Here is an 18,501-nt window from a genome sequence, read left to right on the forward strand (position 1 = left end):
TTTTAGTAGAGATGGGGTTTCACCCTATTAGCTAGGATGGTCTCCATTTCACAACCTCAGGTGATCTGCAGGGCGTCAGCTTCTGGAAGTGCTGGGATTACAGGCATGAGCCACCACGCCCAGTCTTGGCCACTTATGTCACTTGTATTTCCCACTTCATTCAGGGTCTCCCACCCAATGTTTGGTGCATAGTTTATAATCGTAAAATATTTGCTGAAGGAATGTATTAATAAGTGAAATAGTTTAGCTCTAAATTGAAAATTGCAACTCCTGCCGTCAATATGCAGATTAAAAAGACAGCTGCTAATAGGTTTCTTCCATAATTCCTCCAATGGGAAGCATGATTCTTTCTATAGGGATAGCAAAAATCATGGTTATTATCATTGCTACAATTGAAAAACAGTGATATACGCACACAATGCACACCAGTCTTTACTACAGTTTTTTTTTTTTTTTTTTTTGAGATGGAGTCTTACTCTGTCACCAGGCTGGAGTGCAGTGGCAAGATCTTGGCTCCCTGCAACATCTGCTTCCTGGGTTCAAAGCGAGTCTCCTGCCTCAGCCTCCTGAGCAGCTGGGACTACAGGAGCATGCCAACATGCCTGGCTAATTTTTTTGTATTTTTAGCAGAGACAGAGTTTCACCATGTTAACCAGGATGGTCTTGATCTCCTGACTTCATGATCCACTTGCCTTGGCCTCCCAAAGCGCTGGGGTTATAGGCGTGAACCACTGTGCCTGGCCAGACTTTACTGCAATGTTTTTAAACACTATTTTTTAAATTTTTGTATTTTAAATGACCTTTTTTTTTTTTTTTTTTTTTGAGACAGGGTATCCCTGTGTTGCTAGGGCTGGTCTCAAACTCCTGGGCTGAAGCAATCCTCCCACCTCAGCCCCCAAAGTGATGGAATTGCAGGTGTGAGCCTCCATGCATAGCGAAGATCACTCCTAGAACAGAAAAGTATTAGAACTGGCTCATGATCACCCAGGTCCCCAGTTGTGGAGAAAAATTATTCTCCCTCAGGATCTGAATATCAGCCCTTGTGGGAGAAGATTATGTCTGGAGTTTGATTTTACTCAGATAAGACATGGCAGGGCTGACTATTCCCCAGCAGCAACGCAACCCCGAGTATGTACCTCCGCTATAGCTAAGAGAGAGATGAGCATTTTCACTAAGTTAAACAAGTCCTTAAAAATGAGAACACATGGACACAGGGAAGGGAGTACTACACACTGGGGTCTATTGGGGGGAATAGGGGAGGGACAGCATGGGGGGGAGCTGGGGAGGGATAGCCTGAGGAGAAATGCCAAATGTGGGTGAAGGGGAGGAAGGCAGCAAAACACACTGCCATGTGTGCACCTATGCAACTATCTTGCATGTTCTGCACATGTACCCCAAAACCTAAAGTGCAATTAAACACACACACACACACACACACACACACACACACACACACAATAAGATTATCCTGCCCAGAGGGAAGTTTATAATGTCAAGACCATCCCAAGGAATAGATTTGGGTGCAGACAATGAACCTGAGAACCATATCGCTTTAGAGCTTCAGAGCTTCCTAGAGAGAGATGACCATATGTTCCAGTCTTTCCAGATAGCCCAGTTTATGCCTGTTGTCTTGGTGTAATTTCAAAGGTACCGGCTTTCACTCTAGAAAGTTAATTATACGGTCAACCTGCTCAGAGATGATCTAATGCTCATTTTACATAAGAGATGTTTGTACCCTGGAGCAGTGAAGTGACTCACCCAGTCACATAGCTAGTGGGACTTTCACCGTTGCAAATGGTAACAAACCTTTGCTTTTTGCAGAAAACTCAGGAGAAAGCCTTCACTTCCCAATCATGTCATTCTCTAATGACATGAATAAAAACTGAAGGAAACTACCTTACAGACATTCATCTTCCTGAGTCTTAAAGCTGTAAAAGGATTTCTTTCTTCATAAAGGAAATGCCTGTATCTAGAGAAAACATTCCAATCGGGAAAAAGGGTTCCAATTCAGGCCTCGAGTTCCTGGATCTCTCGCAGGAAGGAATTCAAAGTGAGTTGCAGAGTACAGCGAGAAGAGAGAGTTTACCGAAAGCTACTCAGTTACAGAGTGAGAGTGTCCTCAGAAAGCAAGACAAGGAATGCACCATCTTTGTCTTAAACTCTTTTTATATAGGGATCTTATCTACGTAAAACCTAAGCTAAAACAACATTTATTACTTTGTTGATTTAAAGAAAGTTTTCCTTGGCATTTCAGTGCGTAAGCACATCAAAAGCATAACCATAGTCACCTTAAAAGCATACATTGTTATGCAATATCGGGACATCTGGACGTTTTGTTGTCATAGGAGTTTGTCCTTGCAGGCGTGATTAAGCTGTTTCCTTGGTGGTAAACATCTTATGACCACAGGTCGTGACTGGCAAGGAATGTGCCTTGCTAGTTTTAAGATGGAGTTGATTTGAAAATGATGTCACCCTGGCTCTCCCACGTTCCTGTTTCCCTAACAATTCCACCATCATATTGGCCTCATCTCAAGTACAGCTCAAAATCCTTGATTGTGGGCATACCGAGGGTGGTGAATTTCAGCTTGCACTTATGCTGCTGGGTAAAGTCCAGCCAGAATTGGGCCTATTCCCGGCATGGGGACAGGAGATGGTGTTCTGGCTACAAGGTCATCACGAATTTGCTGACATTTGATGTATCTGTACACTGCATTAGACATTCATGGACATTTAAAAAATTCTTGTATAAAACACTTTCCATTCCTCACTGTATCATGTTTTGGATCCTAAAACAACTTAGTGCAGAGGTCAAATTTTGGAGTTCTAGGCAAGAGACACTAAGCAAAAAAGAAAAAAAAAAATCTGAAGTTCAGCCAAGGCCCCAGTAATCTTATGGAATACATGGGACCTTCACTGAAGAGAGGGCTACTGGGCCGTTTGTGATGTGATAATCCACCTCTCAGCACCCAGTTTGTCGCCTCCTTTCTTCCCTCCCTGTCCCAGCTTGGTTCAGGCTCCCTCACTTTTTGTGTGGTTGTCATCTATCTGGCTTTCTTCTCCATTCTAACCCATCCTGGAGACTGCTATAATTTCTGTTACTTACTAGATGAAAAGTCTTTTTTCTTTTCTTTCTTTTTTTTTTTTTTTGAGACAGAATTTCACTCTTGTGTTGCCCAGGCTGGAGTGCAATCGCACAATCTCTGCTCACTGCAACCTCCACCTCCCGGGTTCAAGCGATTCTCCTGCCTCAGCCTCCCGAGTATCTGGGACTAGTATGTGCCACCATGCCTGGCTAATTTTGTATTTTTAGTAGAGACAGGGTCTCTCCATGTTGGCCAGGCTGGTCTTCAACTCCCAACTTCAGGTGATCTGCCTGCCTCGGCCACCCAAAGTGCTGGGATTACAGGCATGAGTCACCTCGCCCAGCCCCGAAAAATCTTTTAATACTTTTCCATTGTCTATAAGATGAAAGTCAGGCTGGGTGTGGTGGCTCAAACCTGTAATCCCAGCACTTTGGGAGGCCAAGGTAGGAGCTGAGAAGTTTGAGACCAGCCTGGGCAACAGGGTGAAACCTGGTTTCTACCAAAAATACAAAAATTAGCCAGCGTGGTGTCACACACCTGTGGTCCCAGCTACCCAGGAGGCTGAGGTGGGCGGATTCCTTCACCCTGGGAGTTCAAGGCTGCAGTGAGCCATATTGCGCCACTACACTCCAGCCTGGGCAACAGAGGAGAGCCTTTTTCAAAAGAAAAAAACTATAGAAATGAATATGTGAAGGAGTGAATTAATTTACGAAAGCATAAAACTCTTAGCATGTTGCAATGAAGGCTGGTGGTTATTCCACCTGCCTATTTACAAAGCTTTCTCCTGGCTCACAGAGTAGGCATGTGACACAGGGTTGACCAGTCACATAAAGATGCCCCTTTCCCATCATCATGTGATTCAAGTAGGGTGGTCATGTGACTGAAGCCACAACAATCAGAACTCCACCCTTGTATTTTTTGTCTGGAGCTGTACAAGAGGCAATTTTGCTTCTGAAATCACAATAATAGAGGACTATGAAATTGGGGCTGTTTGGTGAGGTGACTTATACCTATAGTTACAGCACTTTTGGGGGCCAAGGTGGGAGGATTACTTGAGCTCAGGAGTTTGAGACAAGCCTGGGCAACATAGTGAGACTTTGTCTCAAATAAAACATAAAATAATAAAACATAAAAAAATTAAATTAAATTAAAAGTTGGGGCTACAGGCAAAGACTTGGTGTATTAAAAGATAATACAAATAACCAAATGGAAGAAAGTTAAAGAAATAGATGAGAGTTTGGAGTACTGGAGCCACGGAATCCCTATTTCTCTCTCTCTCTCTCTGTTTCACTTTGTCATCCAGGCTGGAGTGCAATAGTGTGGTCTCAGCTCACTGCAATCTCTGCCTCATGCGTACAAGCGATTCTCTTGCCTCAGCCTCCTGAGTAGCTGGGACGACAGGTGCGTGCCACCATACCTGGCTAATTTTTGTATTTTTAGTAGACACAGGGTTTCACTATGTTGACCAATCTGGTCTTGAACTCCTGACCTTATGATCTGCCTGCCAACCACTCGGCCTCCAAAAGTGCTGGGATCAGGCGTAAGCCACCGCGCCTGGCCCCTATTACACCCTTTCTTAGGGTTACCTTGATACCTTGAAGTGGCTCTATGTGTTTCCAAGCTAAGTGAGTCTCCCCTCCCCTTACTTTCCTAAAGCTTGAGAGTTTCTATTTTGTTTTCCTGAAGGATGCTAAGTCATTGTTAATTAATTTTATTTTTACGCACTACAAACATTATAATGAGTCCTGTTTAGTACTACTGCCATTATGGTCCTTTCCTAGACACTCACGTCCACTTTGCAAAATTTCCTCTTGTTACTTCCCAGCGTAAAAGCTCTGCTTGGAACAAGCAGGCCTGAGTGTATCCCTGAGTCACCTGCCAGCTCTGCCCTTTGTTCTTTCTTGATCTACCTTCTGGGAATGTTCTTCCACCATATCCCTTCTCTTCCAGTAGTGACAAAACTACCCATTCTTCAAGACTGAGTTCAAATTTCACTTCCTTCTGAAGCCTTTCCAGCTCATTCAAGCCAGAAATAATCACTCTCTATTCACTATAACCAGCATCATTTCTGCCTTTTCTTACCCAACTGGACTCTTACCCATCCAGAGGCTTCTTTATTTTCTAGAATGTTTATCAGAGTCCTATGTATAGCAGTGCTCAATAAATATTTGGTGAGCGAATATCCCTTTAAGCATAGGTGATGGGTTTTTCAGGAACCAAACAAATCTTTCCAGCATGAAGATCATGAGATACGTGAGCTGCTTCTAGAATCTGTGAAATCTTTTGATAATTCACCCATAATCTCTACCTTCCCACCTCACACACGCGTGTGTGTACACACACAAACACACTTCCTTTCCAAGGATAACAATGTAGGAACCTCTTCTCGTACAGTACATGTGGGTTGGGCGCAGTGGCTCATGCCTGTAATCCCAGCAGTTTTGGAGGCCGAGGTGGGCAGATCGCCTGAGGTTGGGAGTTCGAGGCGGGCTGATCGCCTGAGGCTGGGATTTCAAGACTGGCATGGGCAACATGGTGAAACCCCATCTCTATTAAAAATACAAAAAATTAGCTGGGTGTGGTGGTGTGTGCCTGTAATCCCAGCTACTTGGGAGGCTGAGGCAAAAGAATTACTTGAAGCTGGGAGATGGAGGTTTCAATGAGCTGAGATCATGCCACTGCACTGCAGCCTGGGTGACAGAGTGAGACTGTGTCACACACACACACACACACACACACACACACACACACAGAGTACATGTGAATTTAGAAATACTGGAGGGTTTCCATGGCAAATGTGGAACATTTTTAGATAGAGAATTGTGCTTAAATATTTAGAGATGTGATAATACACATAAAATGTAGGGGGTCTTAGCAGATACTTGGAAAAACCAACCCCTCAAGAATGCATAGGAGAGATTTTCACTTTGAAGGTGATTATACTTGTTTTCAGGCTTTTCTTACTCCGGGCACATCCATTTGGGAATTTTTTAAATGTGCTTCCAAAAGTCATTTCTAGAATCCTTTGGGAATGGTTTTGGCTTTCCTGCTGTTCAAGTGAATCCACATGACTATAACACCTCAGGCAAAATGTGAACGAACTCCATGTTGGCAGGTCCACAGAGCCAAGAGTTTGAGATCAGTCTTCTCACTTTGGTGGTGGGGATAAATTAGGGAAACAGACGATGAGCAAAGAGAAGGCAAGACATTGGACAGGGTAGTTATACAGCTGATTAATTGTTTTCTAAAAACTACATAGGGATAAGAATGAAACGTAGCTGGCTTTCTGTCACCTAATGTGCTATCTCTGGAAGGTATGTCATCCAGTTCTCTCTCTCCAAGTTCACAAGGATGCTAACAATTGTCTCAGACCTACATGAAAGAAAAACCTCTGGCCTTATCCCAAACCCATTGCATACTTTTTCTTTTCTTTTCTTTCTTTTTTTTTTAAAAAGCATAGAAACATATTTTCCAGCAGCGACACTTCAAAGCAATTGCTGATGCATCAATCCATTCATTCAGCAAACCATTATGGAGCATTTATTATGTGCCAGACATGGTAGATATTCAGGAAAATTAATAGAAATAAAATATGGTCCCTGCTCTCCAAAGCTGCTTATAGCCTTATAGGAAAGAAATATCAAGGAACACAATAACAACACAACAAAGCAATGATAATATCAATAATGATATTGGGTGGCAATCATTAAAAATGTAACACATGCCAGGCGTGAGGCTGACTGCATTTATACATTATTTCATAATTTTTTGAGATGGGATTTTGCCCTGCCTCCCAGACTGAAGTGCAGTGGTATGACCTTGGCTCGCTGCAACCTCTATCTCCCAGGTTCAAGTGATTCTCCTACCTCAGCCTCCCGAGTGGCTGGGATTACAGGCACATACCACCATGCCTGGCTGATTTTTATATTTTTAGTAGAGATGGGGTTTCCACATGTTGGCCTGGCTGTTCTTGAACTCTTGGCCTCAAGTGATTCATCCACCTCAGCCTCCCAAAGTGCTGGGATTACACGTCTGAGCCGCCGTGCCTTACCTACATTATTTAATTCTTACAATACGCTATGAATTTGGTTATAATTCGTTTTACAGATGTGGAAACTGAGACATAGAGAAACTAAACAACTTGTTGAAAGTTAGAGAGGCAGTTAACTCTAGAACCAGGAAACCTAAGTTTCTTTTTTTTGAGACGGAGTTTCGCTCTTGTTACCCAGGCTGGAGTGCAATGGCGTGATCTCGGCTCACCACAACCTTCGCCTCCTGGGTTCAGGCAATTCTTCTGCCTCAGCCTCCTGAGTAGCTGGGATTACAGGCACGCGCCACCATGCCCAGCTAATTTTTTGTATTTTTGGTAGAGACGGGGTTTCACCATGTTGACCAGGATGGTCTCGATCTGTTGACCTTGTGATCCACCCGCCTCGGCCTCCCAAAGTGCTGGGATTACAGGCTTGAGCCACCGCGTCCGGCCGAAACCTAAGTTTAACTGCCTCTAGAGCTTATGATTTTAACTACTAGGTCAAAGAAAGCGCAGAGAAAATTGGGTATTGACTCCCTGGATCACGGACCTGATCTTGGAAGTGAGGGGGAATTTTCCTGTGGAATTAAAAGAAGCTGGGTGGGGTAAATGGCGTGAACCTCCTTCTGAGGAGCCACGTGGGTGGCCCGTGTGGATGGCCACCTGACCTGACTCAATCGCCATCATCTCTGAGTAGTGTGGGTCCCTAGGCCAGCACAAGTAGCCCTCTGGTGTAAACACCTTTGCAAAGATCCTAACAGTGAGAGAAGTCTAGCACGGCTGAGTCCACCTTGCTGGAGCTCACAGGCCGGCTGTCCCCACTCATTTCTGGGCATAGGCCGGGCTAACGGTGGGAACAATTTAGTCTATCATTCAGCTTTAAAGCAACGATGAGGCCCTCTGCGCAGGCGCACACCGACAGCCGCTTCCGGAACCAGCGCTGCGTTTCTCGCGAGAAACTCCTGAGGAGGATTCCCGGAGTGACGACGGCTACCTACAGCCTGGCGAACGAGCGACTACGCGCCCTGGAAGACATCGAACGGGAAATCGGCGCCATCCTTCAGAATGCAGGGATGGTGGTCCTACAATTGTCCGAGGGAAAAACCAACGAGCGGCTTCTAGACCGACAGGCGGCGGCCTTCACCGCTTCAGTGCAACACCAGGAGGCGGAGCTGTCAGCTCAGATCCGCTACCTCACCCAGGTGGCCACAGGGCAGCCCCATGAGGGTCCAGCTGCTCTTCGAGGAAGGATGTCAGATGGCTCTGAGGCGAGTGGACTATGCTCGTCTCAAGCTCACTGATGTGGCTCGAACCTGTGAGCAGATGCTGGAGAACTAGGCTAGGGAGGTGGACCCAGAGCTCAGAGGGAGACCATCGCCTGCGCCATGGGACAGAACCTGGGAACATGTAGGATGGGGAGCATGGGCACCTACATGCGGTCAAAGTACACTTGGGGGGGCGGAGGCCAGAGGATCACGTGAGGTCGGGAGTTCAAGACCAGCATGGCCAACTTGGTGACACTCCGTCAAAGACAAAGGGGCAAATGGTAGGCATGGAAAAACTGAAGCCCGAGCCTCCCCACAGCTATGCCGTGGCCTCTCCACGGAAAAACTGAAGCCCGAGCCTCCCCACAGCTATGCCGTGGCCTCTCCACGGAAAAACTGAAGCCCGAGCCTCCCCACAGCTATGCCGTGGCCTCTCCAGCAGGGTGCTTCCCAAATTCACAGGCTCCAGAGATTAGGATACCGACTCCTGGGGGGCTTTTAGAATTCTGCCCACCACACTAAGGTGCCAGTAAATAAAAGTACAGAATGTCCAGTTAAATATAAATTCCAAGAAAACAACAAATAATCTTTCTAGTCTGTGTCTCAGGCAATATTTGGGACATATATAAAGATTTTTGTTGTTTACCTGAAATTCAAATATAATTGGGCATTCTATATTTTTACCTGACAACTCTATATAATCCACTATTACCATACTTTCTTTGCTTTAGTATGCCAGAAATGCTCATTTCCACATGGGCAGAGATAATCGTTTAATATTACATATTTTGGTTTGATGAAAAGTTATGTTCTAATGAATCCACTTTCACATAGAGACTACTGTATATCTACTAATTCAAAATTATTATGATTATTATTGAGATAAAGTCTCACTCTGTTGCCCAGGTTGAAGTGCAGTGGCATGATCTTGACTCACTGCAACCTGCCTCTCAGGTTCAAGCAATTCTCATGCCTCAGCCTCCTAAGTAGCTGGGATTACGAGCATGTGCCACCACACCTGGCTAATTTTTGTATTTTTACTAGTGACAGGGTTTCACCATGTTGTCTAAGCCACTCTCGAACTCTTGACCTCAAGTGATCCGCTCACCTCAGCCTCCCAAAGTGCTGGGATTACGGGCATGAGCCATTGCACTTGGCCAAAATTATGATATTTAATGTAAGGGGAAGAAAATCAAACACTTCTGAATGCCCATTACATACCAAGCTCCAAACTAGGCATATAAGGAGGAAAAGGAGAGAGAGAGAGAATACGAATTATGGGCAAATATTCTACTTTGTGCCTCCCAACAGAATTTGCACAGAATAACTGTTACAATCAGATATTCTATCTCCATTTCAAAAACTGTTTTAATCTTGCTTTTTTTTTTTTTTAATTTTTATTTTTTGGGTAGATGGGGCCTTACTGTGTTGCCCAGGCTGGTCTCGAACTCCTGGCCTCAAGCGATTCTTTTCTGTATGTTTGATGCTTGAACATCCTGAGGCCTTGCTGACCCTAGAAAGAGGCCCCCTCTCAGGGCTAGCCACTTCCTAGAGGTAGGAACAATTTACCTTGCAGCACCTCTTCCGTATGCAAACCAGTCAATCCAGAGCCCAGACTCCAAACCATCTCCTTCCTTGGCCTCTCGCAAAGCCCTCACACTCAGGGCCACTATCTACCATGTGTCCTGTTGACCTCAGGACCAGTTACCAAAAACTAGGGGCATCTCCCCTAACCCCAAGACCCACTGAAATTATTCAAACTAGCTGCTAACCCTAAACCTGCTTAACCTGCTTACGCTGCCTAGCTTGCTCCTTCCTGCAAAATCACAATGAACACTCTTGCCCCTATTTTCCCCTTGCTCCCTCTGCATCTCCACAGACCCCAGCACTTTCCCATGTGGCCCTGTGTGCCGTGCCATAGCCCCCTGCTTCCAGGGATCTGTGAGTACAAATAACTTCTTCCTTCATGACAGTCATTTCCACGTTGGCATGCCTTACCGTACCTGATTAAAACACATTTCGGGTATCCTTGAAACACCGTTAATGAAATGCTGACTTAATGCATATGGCTTTGAAAATTGCCAGGCAATAGGAGGGATTGAGAACACAAGGATAAGTAAGACTCAAGCTTGGCTGCAAATTTTTCAGCATTCTGGTTGGAGGGTGTAATTCTGGCTCTAGGAAGTAAATGGTTTAGGTGGGGAGAGAGAAGTGCTGCGGTTGTATATTTCATGCTGCAAGTTTCCAGGCAGAAGACTTTGTCCTTGAAGCAATGCCTTGATAATATCCTCTCGCCTCATCGCTTCCTTCTCACCCAGAAGCTGGAGACTGGACTTCAGGCCTGCTGGAACATTGTCAAGCCTTCGAAACAGCAGGTCTCAGGGTTTTTTCACTAGACCCATGGGAGAGGAATATAATAGTACACAGCAACTGTGTGCACATACACAAATACATAATCATATGTAAATAGGAAACAAAATCTTCCACCATGAAATTTACCCTTACAAACTTTTTTTTGAGACAGAGTCTCTCTGTGTTGCCCAGGCTAGAGTGCAGTGGCTCCATCTCTGCTCACTGCAACCTCTGCCTCCTGGGTTCAAGTGATTCTGCTTCAGCCTCCCAAGTAGCTGGGATTATGGGCACCTGCCACCGTGCCCAGCCAATTTTTGTATTTTTAGTAGAGATGGGGTTTTACCATGTTGGCCAAGCTGGTCTTGAACTCCTGATCTCAGATGATCCATCTGCCTTGGCCTCCCAAAGTGCAGAGGTAACAGGCCTGAGCCACCGTTACCTAGCCCCCATACACACTTTGGTATTTTCTCCTTGCTGATCCTTTCTTTTTTTTTTTTTTTTGAGACGGAGTTTCGCTCTTGTTACCCAGGCTGGAGTGCAATGGCGCGATCTCGGCTCACCGCAACCTCTGCCTCCTGGGTTCAGGCAATTCTCTTGCCTCAGCCTCCTGAGTAGCTGGGATTACAGGCACGTGCCACCGTGCCCAGCTAATTTTTTGTAATTTTTAGTAGAGACGGGGTTTCACCATGTTGACCAGGATGGTCTCGTTCTGTTGACCTCGTGTTCCACCCGCCTTGGCCTCCCAAAGTGCTGGGATTACAGGCGTGAGCCACCGCGCCTGGCCCTTGCTGATCCTTTTTTTTTGTTCTCTTTAGTCTGCTTTGTTATTTACTTATTTATTTATTTATTTTGGAGGTGGAGTTTTGCTCTGTCATCCAGGCTGGAGTGCAGTAGTGTGATCTCAGCTCACTGCAACCTCCGCCTCTCACATTCAAGCAGGTCTCCCTGCCTCCTCAGCGTCCTGAGTAGACGGGATTACAGGCACCCGTGACCATGTCCAGCTAACTTTTGTATTTTTAGTAGAGACAGGGTTTTGCCATCTTGCCCAGGCTGATCTTGAACTCCTGACCTCAGGTGACCTCGGCTCCCAAAGTGCTGGGATTACAGGTGAGAGTCACCGCACCCAGCCTGCTTTGTTATTTTTAATCTTGCTGGTCCTAATCTGCCAAATTGATTTCATGATTTACTAAGCGGTCAGGGAATAGACTTTGAAAACCTTTGATCTGAATATTGTGGATGAGAGAAAAATGGTGGCTGCCATTTTCTCTCGGAGCTGATGAATAGATGAACAATCCTAGTTAGGAAAACACAAAGTTTTCAGCGTTTGAGGCCCAGCTGTAAATTTTCTATCCTTTATTCATTGCCTTCTTCCTTTACTAGCCCTCAAACAGAACTCCCGTTCTGATGTTTTGTCCAAATGGTAAGCTCCAGCCAGAATTTTCATTTTAAGGTGGAATAAAGGTGTGTAGGATTTTATAGATTGAGGGCCGGGAGCACTCTAGGGGATTGTGTATAGAAACTTCCAGGTTTTGATTATGTTTTGTAACTATGTTTTAACTCTGTGTAATGTAGGCTGTGGGTAGATGCTTACTAATTGTACTGTTCTCTATACTTTTTATATGCCAGAATTGTTTCATAATAATAAAAAGAGAACGGCAAAAATGGGAAAGAAATATTCATATAAGGATGAGTTAGGAAAACGGATGAGCCATCTGAAAAAGAATTTTAGGCCAGGCATAGTGGTTCATGCCTGTAATCCTAGCACTTTAGGAGGCCGAGGTGGCCGGGGGGGGAATCACCTGAGATCAGGAGTTCAAGACCAGCCTGATCAACATGGTGAAACCCCATCTCTAACAAAAATATAAAAAATTAGCCAGATCTGGTGGTGGATGCCTTTAATCCCAGCTACTCAAAGGGCTGAGGCAAGAGAGTTGCTTGAACCCAGGAGGCAGAGGTTGCAGTGAGCCGAGATCTTGCCACTGCACTCCAGTCTGGGCATCAGAGTGAGATTCTGCCTCAAAAAACAAAAACAAAAAAAAAAGAAAGAAAAAGAAGTTTAATGGACTCACAGTTCCACATGGCTGGGGAGGCCTTACAATCATGGCGGAAGGTGAAAGGCATGTCATACGTGGTAGCAGACAAGAGAGAATGAGGGCCAAGAGGAAGGGCTTTCCTTTTATCAAACCATCAGATCTCAAGAGACTTATTCACTACCACAAGAACAGTATGGGGAAAAGTGCCGCCATGATTCAATTACCAGCCACTGTGTCCCTCCCACAACACGTGGGAATGATGGGAGCTATAATTCAAGATGAGATTTGGGTGGGGACACAGCCAAACCATATCAAAGTGATATGCTGTTTAATTTAATTCCTTGTAGTAAGAGATCACCTGTTTAGAATAAATGCAGGACAGCAGCAGAATCTTTCACCTCCAGTCATTAAGAAGGAAGGCAGAGATGGCTGTGTTTATAGCTACCGGAGACTTGAGGGGGGAAGAGTCCAGCAAACAGAGTTGTTGGGGAAATCTGGCCTCTTCGAGGCAATCTTTAAAACAGAGAAAGTTTATTAATAAGCCACATATGGCCACCCTTGCCACATCGGGGAGGCACATGTGTGGTACAGGCAGCTGTGATAGCGGCCGTGGTGCCTGGAGAATTCCAGTCCCAGGTTTTACGAGGAGTTAGTGGAGATTTGAAGCAAGCACACAGTAGCAAGCAGTCCTCGTGGGACAGCCCCACCCTTTTGTGTCATTGTTGTATTTTTCAGTCTCTCTTGTAAAACTGCCTATGTCTCTGCCTTTCAGCCCCAGGGAAATAACAGCGCTATTCAGTAAAGCATCTGATCACCAGAAGCTTTATGAAAAGAATTATTTTCATATATGAAGAGGCATGCAGATTTAGAATGACATGCAGAAGTAGTGCTGAGGAATGGGCGGAGGGTGGGGGAAAGTAGAGAAGAATGTTGGGTTAGAATTCAGCAGAATCCCTGACCACTCATTAGTCTCTAAACCTAAGCAAGTGGCCAGGTGCGGTGGCTCACACCTGTAATCCCAGCACGTTGGGAGGCTGAGGCAGGTGGATCACGAGGTCAGGAGTTGGAGACCAGCCTGGCCAAAACAGTGAAACTCTGTCTCTACTAAAGATACAAAAAATTAGCTGGGCATGGTGGCACATTCCTGCAATCCCAGCTACTCAGGAGGCTGAGGCAGGAGAAATGCTTGAACCTGGGAGGCGGAGGTTGTAGTGAGCCAAGATTGCACCACTGCACTCCAGCCTGGGTGACAGAGAAAGTCTCTGTCTCAAAACAAATAAACAAACAAATAGAAAACAACCAAAAAAACCCTAAACCTAAGCAACTGTTTTTCACCACTCTGAGTTTCTGAGTTCTTCTTCCAGTGGAAACTTTTCTCTTAGTCCTTTAACATGCTTCAAAATTTTCCTTTTTTTAAAAGAATAAAATATAAACAGGGTGCATTATTTTGGTCAAAAAACACCTGTCATGGGACTGGGTGAGGTGACTCACGCCTATAATCCAGGCATTTTGGGAGGCCACCTCAGGCAGATCACTTTAGGTCAGGAGCTTGAGACCAGCCTGGCCAACATGGTGAAACTCCATCTCTACCAAAATACAAAAATCAGCCGGGCATGGTGGTGGGCACCTGTAATCCCAGCTACTCAGGAGGCTGAGGCAGAATTACTTGAACCTGGGAGGCAGAGGCTGCAGTGAGCCAAGATCATGCCACTGCACTCCAGCCAGGGTGACAGAGTGATACTCTGTCTCAAAAACAACAAAAAAACCTGTCATAGGATGAACTCCAAAAATTTCTATGTTGAATTTGTCACCCCTAGCACCCCAGAATACGACCATATTGGAGGATTGGGTCTTTACAGAGGTAATAAAGTTACAATGAGATTATTAGGGCTCTGATCCAATATTACTGATGTCTTTACATGAAGAGGAGGTTAGAACTCCGGGAGACACGGAAGAAAGGAAGGTCTGTGAGGACCCAGGGAAGCAGATGACCACATACAGGCCAAGGAGAGGGGCCTCAGAAGAAACCAACGCTGCTAACACTGTGATCTCAGATTTTAGCCTCCAGGTTTGTGAAAAAGCCAATTTCTGTTGCTTAAGCCACTCAGCTGTGGTGCTTTGTTATGGCAGCCCCAGCAAACCAATACAACTAACACAACACCTCAACAAATGAAGATAAAACTTATACGATACCAAATCAAGAAATCCGGCCGGGCGAGGTCGTTCATGCCTGTAATCCCAGCACTTTGGGAGGCTGAGGGGGGCAGATCACAAGGTCAAGAGATGGAGACCATTTTGGGCAAAGTGGTGAAACCTCGTCTCTACTAAAAACACAAAAATTAGCTGGGTGTGGTGGCGCACACCTGTAGTCCCAGCTACTCGGGAGGCTGAGGCAAGAGAATTGCTTGAACCAAGGAGGTGAAGGTTGTAGTGAGCAGAGATTGGGGCACTGTACTCCAGCCTGGGGACAGAGCGAGACTCCGTCTCAAAAAAAAAAAAAAAAAAAAAAAAAAAATCAATGCTTAACCAGGGATGTTTGCTCAAAAAGGCATGGAGCAAAATTGATAAGAGCAGCAACTCCCTTGTATGTTGCAAGGTGCCGAGAACTATGCTGAGCACTCAGCATGGATGGAATCATTTCACCCTCACAGTAAATCCTACAGGCAATATTGTTATTCTCAATTTACACATAAGAAAACGGGGAATCAAAGAGCTTGCCACACTCGCTTGTAATCACGCAGTTAATCAGTGGCATAGCTGAGACTGAAATCCACAGGCTGTGCTCCTAATCCTTAGGAGATTCTATAGATTTTCCAAGAAAAGGATGCGACCTTTGCAAAAGGTTTCTCTTCCTTCATACTCTTCATTTCTTACCCATTCAGCCTGCTTTTTCATCTTCCCACCTTACTAAAACTGCTCTCTCGTGGGCCAAATATAACCTCTTCATTCCAAAACACTGGATAAGATCAGCTGGCATTTGGTATACATTTTTCCCCTTCTACATCCACCCAACTCAGTATTTCAAGGGATGAAAGGATAAAAACTGGAATTTCCAGGATTCTTTTTTTTTTTTGAGACAGAGTCTTGCTCTTGTTGCCCAGGCTGGAGTGCAATGGTGCAATCTCGGCTCACTGCAACCTCCACCTTCTAGTTCAAGTGATTCTCCTGCCTCAGCCTCCCTAGTACTTGGGATTACAGGTGCTTACCACCATGACTAGCTAATTTTTTGTACTTTTAGTAGAGATGAGGTTTCACTATGTTGGCCAGGCTGGCCTTGAACTCCTGTCCTCTGGTGATCCCTCACCTCAGACTTCCAAAGTGCTGAAATTACAGATGGGAGCCACCACGCCCTCTTTCTTTCTTTCTTTCTTTTTTTTAATCTGAGATGGAGTTTCACTCTTGTGAAGATGAAAAAGCAGGCTGGAGTGCAATGGCACAATATTGGCTCACCGAAACCTCCATCTCCCAGGCTCAAGTGGTTCCCCTGCCTCAGCCTCCCAAGTAGCTGGGATTACAGGTGTGCACCACCATGCCTGGCTAATTTTGTATTTTTAGTACAGACGGGGTTTCTCCATGTTGGTCAGGTTGGCCTCGAACTCCCGACTTTAGGTGATCCACCTGCCTTGGCCTCCCAAAGTGCTGGGATTACAGGCGTGAGCCACCATGCCCGGCTCTTTCTTTTTCTCATTTTTTTTTTGGGTTTTTTGGTTTTGTTTTGTTTTTGAGACGGAGTCTTGCTCTGTCACCAGACTGGAGTGCAGTGGCATGATCTCAGCTCACTGCAACCTCTGCCTCCTGGGTTCAAGTGATTCTCCTGCCTCAGCCTCCCAAGTAGCTGGGATTACAGGTGCGCACCACCACACCCAGCTAATTTTTGTATTATTTTGTAGAGATGGCCTTCCATCATGTTGGCCAGGATGGTCTCGATCTCTTGACCTTGTGATCTGCCCACCCCAGCCTCCCAAAGTGCTGGGATTACAGGTGTGAACCACCATGCCCAGCCTCCAGGATTCTTTATAATTAGAGTTCTAGGTACAATTTACAAAATTCTCTCTCTGATTTTGGTGTCTTTATCTTATTTATTGGGTTTACTTTTTCCTTCCAACCCTTACGTGTTATCACCCAAGTCTCTGGCTTCAATACCCTTTGTTTTTTCCACATGTTCTCTTTCTTGAGTTCATCTCCCAGGACATCATACACAAATTTTAATCAGGTATCTCTCAGTGTCACCCAGCCCCAGACTCACATGTTTTGTACCTGCAGGGACCTCTTCTATCTGCCTTGCTGTCACCTGAGACCCAGAAGAACTCCACACCTGTCTTCGCCCACTGCATCTTGACCTTCTCAGCAATGCTGCTCTTCCCATCTCCTTCCATTTCCAGTACCACCATTCATTCCCATCGTGGGTACCAAAGGACTTTTGGGCCCTGTTTCTCTTATTTCCTCTACCCAAATCATGACATGGATCTCCTTTAATTCTCCCCTTTTCCAATTCTACTATTAACACAGCCTAGGTTTTCATTAAATTATCTAGGAATCTAATGTGTTATCTTTTCTCTATAATTTCTTTTTTTAAAGTTCAGCGAACAAACTTTTCTGGTGTGCCCATCATATACAAGGCACTGGAGAAGCAAAAATAAGGCATATAAGGTCATTACATAAAAGCGTTCGTATTGCAGTATGGAAGACAGGCGTATGCGTCTGTGTGAAATACCCGCATGCATGTGTATATTTCACTGCAATATGAAATAAACTGATACAACTGTGATCTGAGCAAACTGCCTTGGGACAAACCAGAGAGAGGAGGAGTCAGTTCAATCTCTGATGACAGAAAGGGATTAACAGAGGAAATGATATTTGAACAGGGTCTTGTTGAATGAAGAGGATTTAGACAGGTGAAAAATTGGAAGAGGGCATACCTAGGTGGAGAGAAGGGGATGAGGAAACGGCGGAAGCTGTGTGTGTGCCTGTTTGAGAGGAGGTCAAATTGTTCGGAGAAGCCAGAGAACAGATGCGTGTGTGTGGTCAGGATGTGTCAGGAAAGAAGGCTGGCAAAGTAAATTAGAGTCACGTTGAGAAGAGCTCTGAGTATCACGTTGCAGAAATTGATACCTCGTTTTGTAGGCAATGAGGTATTCATTCAAAATTTTAAGCAACAGCCATGACATTTTGATATTTATTTTCTGAACAATCTGTCAGAAAGTTTTCTGAGAACAGATGAGAGCTATGGTTTTCTACCTGCATTCCAACAATTTCGAATGAAGTCATGGGCACCAACAATTAGATATAAATTTAAGCTGTTTATGTGACTGTGTGTGTATCTGAAGAAAGAGTCTGTGCTGACAATGTCCAACACAAACATGTGAGCCACACAAGTAGTTTTAAACCTCTGGTAGCTACTTAAAAAATCAAAGGAAACATAGCTGGGCGCGGTGGCTCACGCCTGTAATCCCAGCACTTTGAGAGGCCAAGGTGGGTGAATCACTTGAGGCCAGGAGTTCGAGACCAGCCTGGCCAACATGGTAAAATCTCGTCTCTACTAAAAATACAAAAAGTTAGCCAGGCATGCTGGTGGGTGCCTGTACTATGGAGGCTACTATGGAGGCTGAGGCAGGAGAATCACTTGAACCCAGGAGGCAAACATTGCAGTAAGCTGAGATCATGCCATTGAACTCCAGCCTGGGCAACAAGAGTGAAACTCCATCTCAAAAACAAACAAACAAACAAACAAACAAAAA

At 45.1% G+C, this 18,501-nt stretch overlaps 1 long non-coding RNA gene and 1 pseudogene across 1 annotated transcript; both read left to right on the forward strand.

Moving 5' to 3' along the window:
- The first annotated feature begins 8,003 nt into the window (after window positions 1-8,003).
- Window positions 8,004-8,584, forward strand: LOC118142836 (mediator of RNA polymerase II transcription subunit 11 pseudogene; annotated as a pseudogene).
- A 2,094-nt stretch (window positions 8,585-10,678) lies between these two features.
- LOC144580442 (uncharacterized) lies at window positions 10,679-17,302 on the forward strand. Its single transcript, XR_013529954.1, has 3 exons — window positions 10,679-10,753; window positions 14,689-14,831; window positions 17,027-17,302. It is a non-coding gene; the product is annotated as an uncharacterized LOC144580442 (long non-coding RNA).
- The last annotated feature ends 1,199 nt before the right edge of the window (window positions 17,303-18,501 follow it).

This window comes from Callithrix jacchus, chromosome 19 (genome assembly GCF_049354715.1).
Source record: "Callithrix jacchus isolate 240 chromosome 19, calJac240_pri, whole genome shotgun sequence".
Lineage (NCBI taxonomy): Eukaryota > Metazoa > Chordata > Mammalia > Primates > Cebidae > Callithrix > Callithrix jacchus.